This window comes from Pipistrellus kuhlii, unplaced genomic scaffold, assembly GCF_014108245.1.
Source record: "Pipistrellus kuhlii isolate mPipKuh1 unplaced genomic scaffold, mPipKuh1.p scaffold_m20_p_15, whole genome shotgun sequence".
Classification (NCBI taxonomy): domain Eukaryota; kingdom Metazoa; phylum Chordata; class Mammalia; order Chiroptera; family Vespertilionidae; genus Pipistrellus; species Pipistrellus kuhlii.
The window spans coordinates 32,935,598-32,943,915 of NW_023425460.1; positions in this window are offsets into that span (position 1 = coordinate 32,935,598).

An 8,318-nucleotide genomic window follows, 5' to 3' on the forward strand; every position below is an offset into this window, starting at 1 on the left:
GCTGCTGAAAGGCACACATAAAACCTATGTCCCTGGGAGGTGGGGGAGCATGAGAGTTTGAGGTGTCACTCACACACTTCAAGTTATCCTGTGTCAGACAGGAAATCCTGCCTGGCTCATTTCACTTTGATTCAATATGAAGAACTCTGATTGGAGCTTAGCTCCACAAAATAATCCTTAGGTCTGGGCCTTTGGACCAGTTCTCTGAGGTCTGCTAGCTGTTTCGTTCCAGCATTTCAGACCAAGGCCCCGTGCGTGGCTGTGCCAATACCATGAACTCTCTTTCTTTCTTGTTCCTATTACTTGACTCCCACAAGAAGCACCCATCCTCTTAATCTTACTCCCTTCCATGCTGTAAGATCCAGACAGGACAGTCAGCCAGATGTATGATCTCAGGCCCATTACTTAACTTCTATATGCCTGAAGTTGTTACTTATTATTGAGCTCTTAGCCAATGCCTGGCACCTAGCAAACTCAGTAAATCTTAGTTGTTATATTTTAAAAAAACAGCAATATGTTCATGTAACTGGTACAACCCATTTCATCAAATTTGAGGCTTCTGCCAGTATAGTTCTGGTTTATTTTTTTAGATGGCATCATACAATATGTGTTTGACTTTTTTCATTTAGCATCATGTTTTTGTGATTTATCCATTTATCCATAATATGTTTCACATATTAATAGCTCATTTCTTTTTAGTGCAGAGTAGTATTACCTCATAAAGACATTTTGAAATCAATTATCAGTTAATAACTATTTGATTTGTTCCAGTTTGTGGTTATTATAGAAAATTCTATTTGATTATCAGTTTTGATGTATATATTCACATTTGTTCTTGGGTAAATACTAAGAGTGGGATTGCTGGATCATAAGGTAGGTGTATGGTTTACTTTATAAGAAAGACACTGTCAAACTGTTTCCCAAGTGTCCATACCATTTGCAATCTCACTTACAATTAGAGTTAAAATAGATGTATTTTATATATTTTTTTTCTTTTTAATCCTCCCCTGAGGATATTTTCCCATTGATTTTTAGAGAAAGTGGAAGAGAGGGAAAGACAGAGAGAAACATTGATGTGAGAGAAACACATGAATTGGTTGCCTCCTGCACTCGCCCTGACCAGGGCCTGAGCAGGGTGGAGCCTGCAACTACGGTAAGTGTCCTTGACCAGAATCAAACCCTGACCCTTTGGTCCGCAGGTGACACTATCCACTGAGCCAAACTTGCTAGCAAGCCTTTATTTTTGTTAATAGTTAGAGTGTAATTGCTGGACAAAAAGAGCAATAATGCAAATGTAATAAACATTAGCAATTGGTGAATCTAGAAAACAGTATATGTGTTCATTTTACTATTCTTTCCACTTATTCACACCCCCCCCCCCCCGCCACTATCTTTAAATTAAAAAAATTCAAAACAAAAAGCTGGGAGAAAAACTAAGTTGCATATTATATGGAATTGAACTGATTCTAAAGTTAATCTGGCAGGGAAAATGTGCAAGGAGAGACAAGAAAATTTTGAAAAAGAACAACGAAGGGGAATGGGTCCTACTAGGTATCCAAACTACCTCTAAAGCTATAGTAACTTAAACCTATTTTATTGTTGTACACAGAAACCTCCCAGATAAATCATACATAGAATCTAGAAAGAGATTCATGTGGCTATGGATATTTAGTTTATAATAAAATGGCATTTTAAAGTTAGAATGAGCCGAAACCGGTTTGGCTCAGTGGATAGAGCGTTGGCCTGCGGACTGAAGGGTCCTGGGTTCGATTCCGGTCAAGGGCATGTACCTTGGTTGCGGGCATATCCCCAGTGGGGGGTGTGCAAGAGGCAGCTGATCGATGACTCTCTCTCATTGATGTTTCTAACTCTCTATCTCTCTCCTTTCCTCTCTGTACAAAAATCAATAAAATATATTTTTTTAAAAACAAAACAATTTGCCATTTAAAAATAAAAAAATAAAGTTAGAATGAGCCGAAACCGGTTTGGCTCAGTGGATAGAGCGTTGGCCTGCGGACTGAAGGGTCCTGGGTTCGATTCCGGTCAAGAGTGTATACCTTGGTTGCGGGCTCATCCCCAGTAGGGGCTGTGTAGGAGGCAGTAGATGGATGATTCTCTCTCATTGATGTTTCTGACTCTCTATCCCTCTCTCTTCCTCTCTGTAAAAAAATAAATAAAATGTAAGAAAAAAAAAAGTTAGAATGAGTTAATATATCATAATGGGACTTGACTATAAAATATTTTTAAATAAACACTCTATCCCATTTATAAATATGAATTCAGGAAATACTGGAATTATAAATATTTTAGAAGTATAATATATTATATATTAGCAGTATAAAATATATTACAATACTGAAAGTATAAATATATTAGAAGAACTATATGTGCTTTTTTATAAATTTGGAATAGGCAAATAGTAAATAGTAAAATTGAAAAGGAATAAAGAAAATTACTAGCTGTACCGGTTAATAATGTGGATTTTTTTTTCAATAAGTGATTTAATCCAAGTTGGTTTCAATTCATTGCAACCTTATTCCTGCTTAAATGGTAGAATTTTTGGTCAGAGTGTGTTTATTTAGATTAGCTCTTGAGTCCTTTTGACACATCAGTTAACTTCTTTGCTTCCTGATGTGACAAGATATTTTTAGGCTCATCTTCTACAGAGTCTGGCCCAGACCTGGAATCAGCATCTCCAAGGAGTTCCGGTTACCTTTGCCAGGAAATTATATTTAAAACAACAGCCTGGCCTGGCCAGTGTGGGTCAGTGGATGATCATCAACCTATGAACCAGGAGGTCAAGGTTCAATTCCAGATAGGGCACATGCCTTGATCCCTAGAGGGAGGCATGGGTTCTGCCTTGATCCCTAGAGGGAGGCGTGCAGGAGGCAGCTGATGAATGGTTCTCTTTCATCGTTGATGTTTTTTTTCTCCCTCCCCCTTTCTCTCTGAAATCAATAAAAATATGTTAACACACATACACACACACACACACACACACACACACACACACACACCAAAAACCAGTCAGGTGCTAGAGATGCTCATTGGATTGGTCATGGATCTTAGATCCTTTTGGCTGATAGAGTTAGAAAAATTTCCCTCATGACACTTTGAAGTCAATCCCCTCCCCATGTTCCTTAGCCTCTGTGTATAATCCAATGGATTTTGGTATATTAATTTTTTTAAATTGTGGAAAAAATATATGACATAAAAGTCATTTTAACTATTTTGAGTGTACGATTCAGTGTTATTAATTACATTCTCAATGTTGTACAACCATAATCACTATTTCCAAAACATTTTCATCACTCCAAACAGAAATTCTGTACCTACTAAGCAATAACTTTCCATTACTCCCTCTTTCTAGCCCCTGGTAACCTCTAGTCTACTTTCTGTCTCTGAATTTGTTTATTCTAGATATTTTATGTAAGTAAAATCGTACAATAGTGGTCCTTTTCTGACAACAAATTCCCTTAGGTTTTTTGTTTTTTTCTGGAATAGTCTTTATTTCTCCCCCACTTTTAATTTTTCTGTATACAGATTTTTAGATTGATCAGTTTTTCCTTTCAAAACTTAAAATATTTCAACCCACTCTTCTTGTTTGCATAGTTTCTAAAGAAAAGTTCAATGTAATTCTTATCATTGTTCCTCTGTATGTAAGGTGGTTTATTTTTTCTGTTGCTTCTTGCAAGATGTGTTTTGTTTTGGGTTTCCTATGGTTTGAATACGATATACTTAAATATAGAATTTTTGGTATTTACCCTGTGTGGTGTTCTTAGATCTTCCTGGATTTGTGGTTTGGCTCTGTTATTACTTTTGGAAAGTTCCCAGCCATTATTACCTCAAATAGTTATTCTCTTTTCTCTCTTTTCTGGTATTCCTGTTATATGAATATTACTATACCTTTCCTATTCCCCACATATACTGTTTCTTTTGATTTTCACGATTTTTTCTTTGAATTTCATCTTGAAAAGTTTCTATTGATATATTTTCAAGATCACTTGCCCTATCAAATTATCTCACATTTTAATGTTTTTTTTAAACCTCAAGGCATCATCACTTTTATTTTATTTTTTAAAATATATTTTAAAATATATTATTATTATTATTATTATTATTACTTTTACAGAGAGGAAGGAAGAGGGATAGAGTCAGAAACATCAATGAGAGAGAAACATAGATAAGCTGCCTCCTGCATACTCTCTACTGGGGATTTGCCTGCGACCAAGGTACATGCCCCTGACCGGAATCGAACCTGGCACCATTCAGTCCACAGGCTGACGCTCTATCCACTGAGCCAAACTGGCTAGGGCAGGGCATCATCACTTTCAGATAACAGGTAATGGGGAAGATACAGTTTTCAATATTGTTTTTTCTTTCACATTATCTTACAAACATGGTTTCATGTTTCTTCATGTTATGGTTTCCACAAACTGTTTTGTAATATTAGTAATTAATAATGTAATCACTTATTGGTGGGTTTCTATTATTCTAAGTCACACTGACTTACATACAGATTTTATTTTGGCCTATTTCACTGGGTTTTTAATTCCTAGGTGAAGAGACCAGGACAAAAGGATACCCTTTGGTTCTTGCTAAGTATTACCTAAGTGTGCTTCTTGAAGGATTATGTCAGTTTATCTGGCCACTAGCCAGGTGTGAACGTATCTGGTTCCCAAAGCTTTGACCGGCGTTGGATATTTAATTTTTACACAGTTTAATGACTGTTAATTGGGACCATACTACACATAGAGTCTTTAATTTGCATTTCCCTAATTACTAAGGAAGTTGATGTGTTTAAAACTACATGTGTTTATTGTTTGTATTTCCTCTTAGGTGCCTATTCAACTCAAAGCAACAGACATCTTTTGAGTGCCCACCATGTGCCAAGTCCTGCGTGCTTTCCTCACAGAAGAATGACCTAAATAAAAGGACCATTTGAGATAGGGTGGGGGAGCCAAGGCAGTATAGAAAATAAATGACTAACTCTACTCAATTGGTAGAAGCACAATATTGGCAGGCAGTTTGGACAAAGTCCTGTGGGTTGCAGACAAAGTAGGAAGGGGTTGGTCTCCATAACAGATTAAGTTTTTGCAGGGCAAGTGACTTTAGAGCTGGGGCTGAACAATGGGTAAGATTTGTCCAGGTGCTAAAAACATGTCTGGGGAGAGGGAATAATCATTTGACTGTTTCATTATAGCTAAATGAGAGAGAGAGAGAGAGAGAGAGAGAGAGAGAGAGAGAGAGAGAGAGAGAGAGAGAGAGAGAGAAATCATTGATGAGAGAATCATTGATCTGCTGTCTCCTGCACGCCCCCTACTGGGGATTGAGCCTACAATCCCAGCATGTACCCTTGACCAGAATCCAACCCAAGACCCTTCAGTCCACAGCCTGATGCTCTGTCCACTGAGCCAAACCAGCTAGGGCGATAATGTTCTTCTTTTTAAAAAAAAATCTATTTTTTTATTTATTTCAGAAAGGAAGGGAGAAGGGAGAGGAAGAGAGAAATGAAACATCAGTGATGAGAGAGAATCATTGATTGGCTGCCTCCTGCATGCCCCACACCGGGGAGCCAGCCTGCACACTAGGCATGTGCTCTGACTAGGAATGGAACCATGACCTTCTGGTTTATAGGTCAATACTCAACCACTGAACCTGGCTGGGTGGGCAGATAATGTGTTTTAACATATAATGTGTTTTATATGATCTCCTTTGATTTATAAACATGCTTCTGAGGTAGGTGTTATTCCCATTTTACAGATTATAAAGTTGAGGCCAAGAGGTAAAAAGACCCAACAAATTTGCCATTTTTATCTCTAAAAAACAAAGAGCACTATACATATTTATAGGCTGAGGATTTCATTCATTTAGTCATTCATGAAATAAATATTACCTGAGTACTTATCGTATGCCCAGGTTAGGTGAATGATGTTGAACAAAATAGACATATTGCCTGCATTATGGAGCTCAAGGACTAGTGGGGGGAAAAAAGCATTAACCAATAAATCACAAAAATAATGAAGTAATTATAAACTCTCATTGAAGAAAAGAATACCATGTCATGAGAACAATTTCTATATAATAGAGATGCCAGACCACGTCCTAGGATCAGGGAAGGTTTCCCCTAGGAAATAATTTCTGGAGATATTTCTTTTTCTCTTCCACACACTGCCCTCAAGCCTCAAACTTCACAAGGATGACAATGTAAAATGTCTTCATTTGAGAGACACCCACGACGGAATATACACATTCTATGTGCATTTGTAAACCTTTCAAAATTATTCACCCTGACATTTCTATGTGTCTTAGTCCATAATATCCTTTCATTGGCATTATCTGGCTTGTATACTGACACCAACCTTGTGAAGTAGGCAGGCAAGCATGACTATCTACATTTTACTGATGAAGAAAGAGAGTGTAAGAGAGGTTAGGGCCTGGCTGGTGTGGCTCAGAGATTGAGCATCGACCCATGAACCAGAAGGTCACCAGTTCAAATTCCTGTTCAGGGCACATGCCCGGGGTACAGGCTTGATCCCCAGTATGGGTCATAAGGGTCATGCAGTGTCAATTTTTATCTCTCTATAACTCTCCCTTCCTTTCTCTCTAAAATCAATAAAAACACACATATATATATATATTTAAAGAGTTACCAAAGGGTTTTAAGCAGGAAAGTAGCATGCTCCAATTTAGGTTTTAGAACTCACTTCTGGATTAGAGGACAGAAAGTGATGATTTTTAAAGTATGGTCTGGGTCCAACTACTGGGTCAGAATCTCTGGGGCTAGAGCTCAGGATACTTATGACCGGCCAGATTTGGGAATTCTTTACAGGCTCTAATGCAATAGAGAGAGAGAAGCACTGTATTAGAGGAAGTGGTGCAACGAGTTAACATGACTCAGACAGTGGCTGTAGTAATCAGGTGAGAAGTGATGAATGAGGTAGAGAGACAAAGGACTGCACTTGTGACCCGATCCCCGACAGTGGCTGAGGTCAAGGAAGTGGAGCTGTGGTTCCCACCTGGGTCCTCTGGCTCCAGAGCCCATGGGCTTTGCTGTTTATAGCTCTATCTGGCTTATAAATACTGTATATTATCAATAGTATTCAGTTATCTGAGCACTTGTCTTGCAAATCTTGCATTTCTTTCTCACTTTTATAAAACCTAGCAGAGAAATAAGGGACAGACGAGTAAGTCCTCAAAAGGGCTGAGTACACAGGCAATCACAGGTTGGGGGAGAGAACAGAACATGGGAAGATACACTGCATCTCCTCTTCTATGAACCCCAGGAGGCCTCCAGGAAACCTTAAGGCAATCATCCCGGAAGCCCAGAGGGTGACCCCATATCCTTCCCTGGGTTATTACCGGGTGGCAGGCTGAGGCAGTTCAGGAATCCAGGAAATTGTAAAGAAATCAGGACAGCCTCCACAACTATCTCCTCAAACACAACGTCAACCACCTCAACAATAAAATTCATTGGCATTCACCTCCCTGCCACCCACAGCGGCAGACCTGAAGGAGGCAGAGGGAACTATGGGGAGAGGCCCTTCGCCGCCGCTTCCCCAGCCTGAGTTTCCCAGGGTCTCAGGGGAGCGGGAAACTGACACGCCCATTTCTGGGTCAGGGCCCCGGAGACTGACGTGTCTCCACTCTCTCCTCTCTGTCAAGTAGGTCAGAATTAGAGCAAACTGAGGTAAAGGCTGAGGTTGGCGTCCCGGGGAAGACTCGGACGCCCCAGTCCCTGGGAAGGAAGGCCACAGGAGCTAAGCCAAGCGAGGGAGAGTGGAGATGCTGGGGAGGGAAAGGCTGGGGAAGGCGTGGCCGGGTGTGTGTGTGTGTGATGCTGGGGAGGGAAAGGCTGGGGAAGGCGTGGCCGGGGTGTGTGTGTGTGTGTGTGTGTGTGTGTGATGCTGGGGAGGGAAAGGCTGGGGAAGGCGTGGCCGGGGTGTGTGTGTGTGTGTGTGTGTGTGTGTGTGTGATGCTGGGGAGGGAAAGGCTGGGGAAGGCGTGGCCGGGGTGTGTGTGTGTGTGTGTGTGTGTGTGTGTGTGTGATGCTGGGGAGGGAAAGGCTGGGGAAGGCGTGGCCGGGGTGTGTGTGTGTGTGTGTGTGTGTGTGTGTGTGTGTGTGTGTCTAGGACTGGCATTTGGGGCGGGCGAGTGTGCGGGAGAGTGACCAATCAGAGAGCGGGCTTCCGCAGGGGGCGGGGCCGCGGCCGGGCTCGGCGGCGATTGGATAACGGCGTTATATACGCCCAGGCGGCCGGGCGGGATGGGGTCCCACTGCCGCTGTCTGAGTCGGGCGCTCTCCGCTGCCCGCGGAG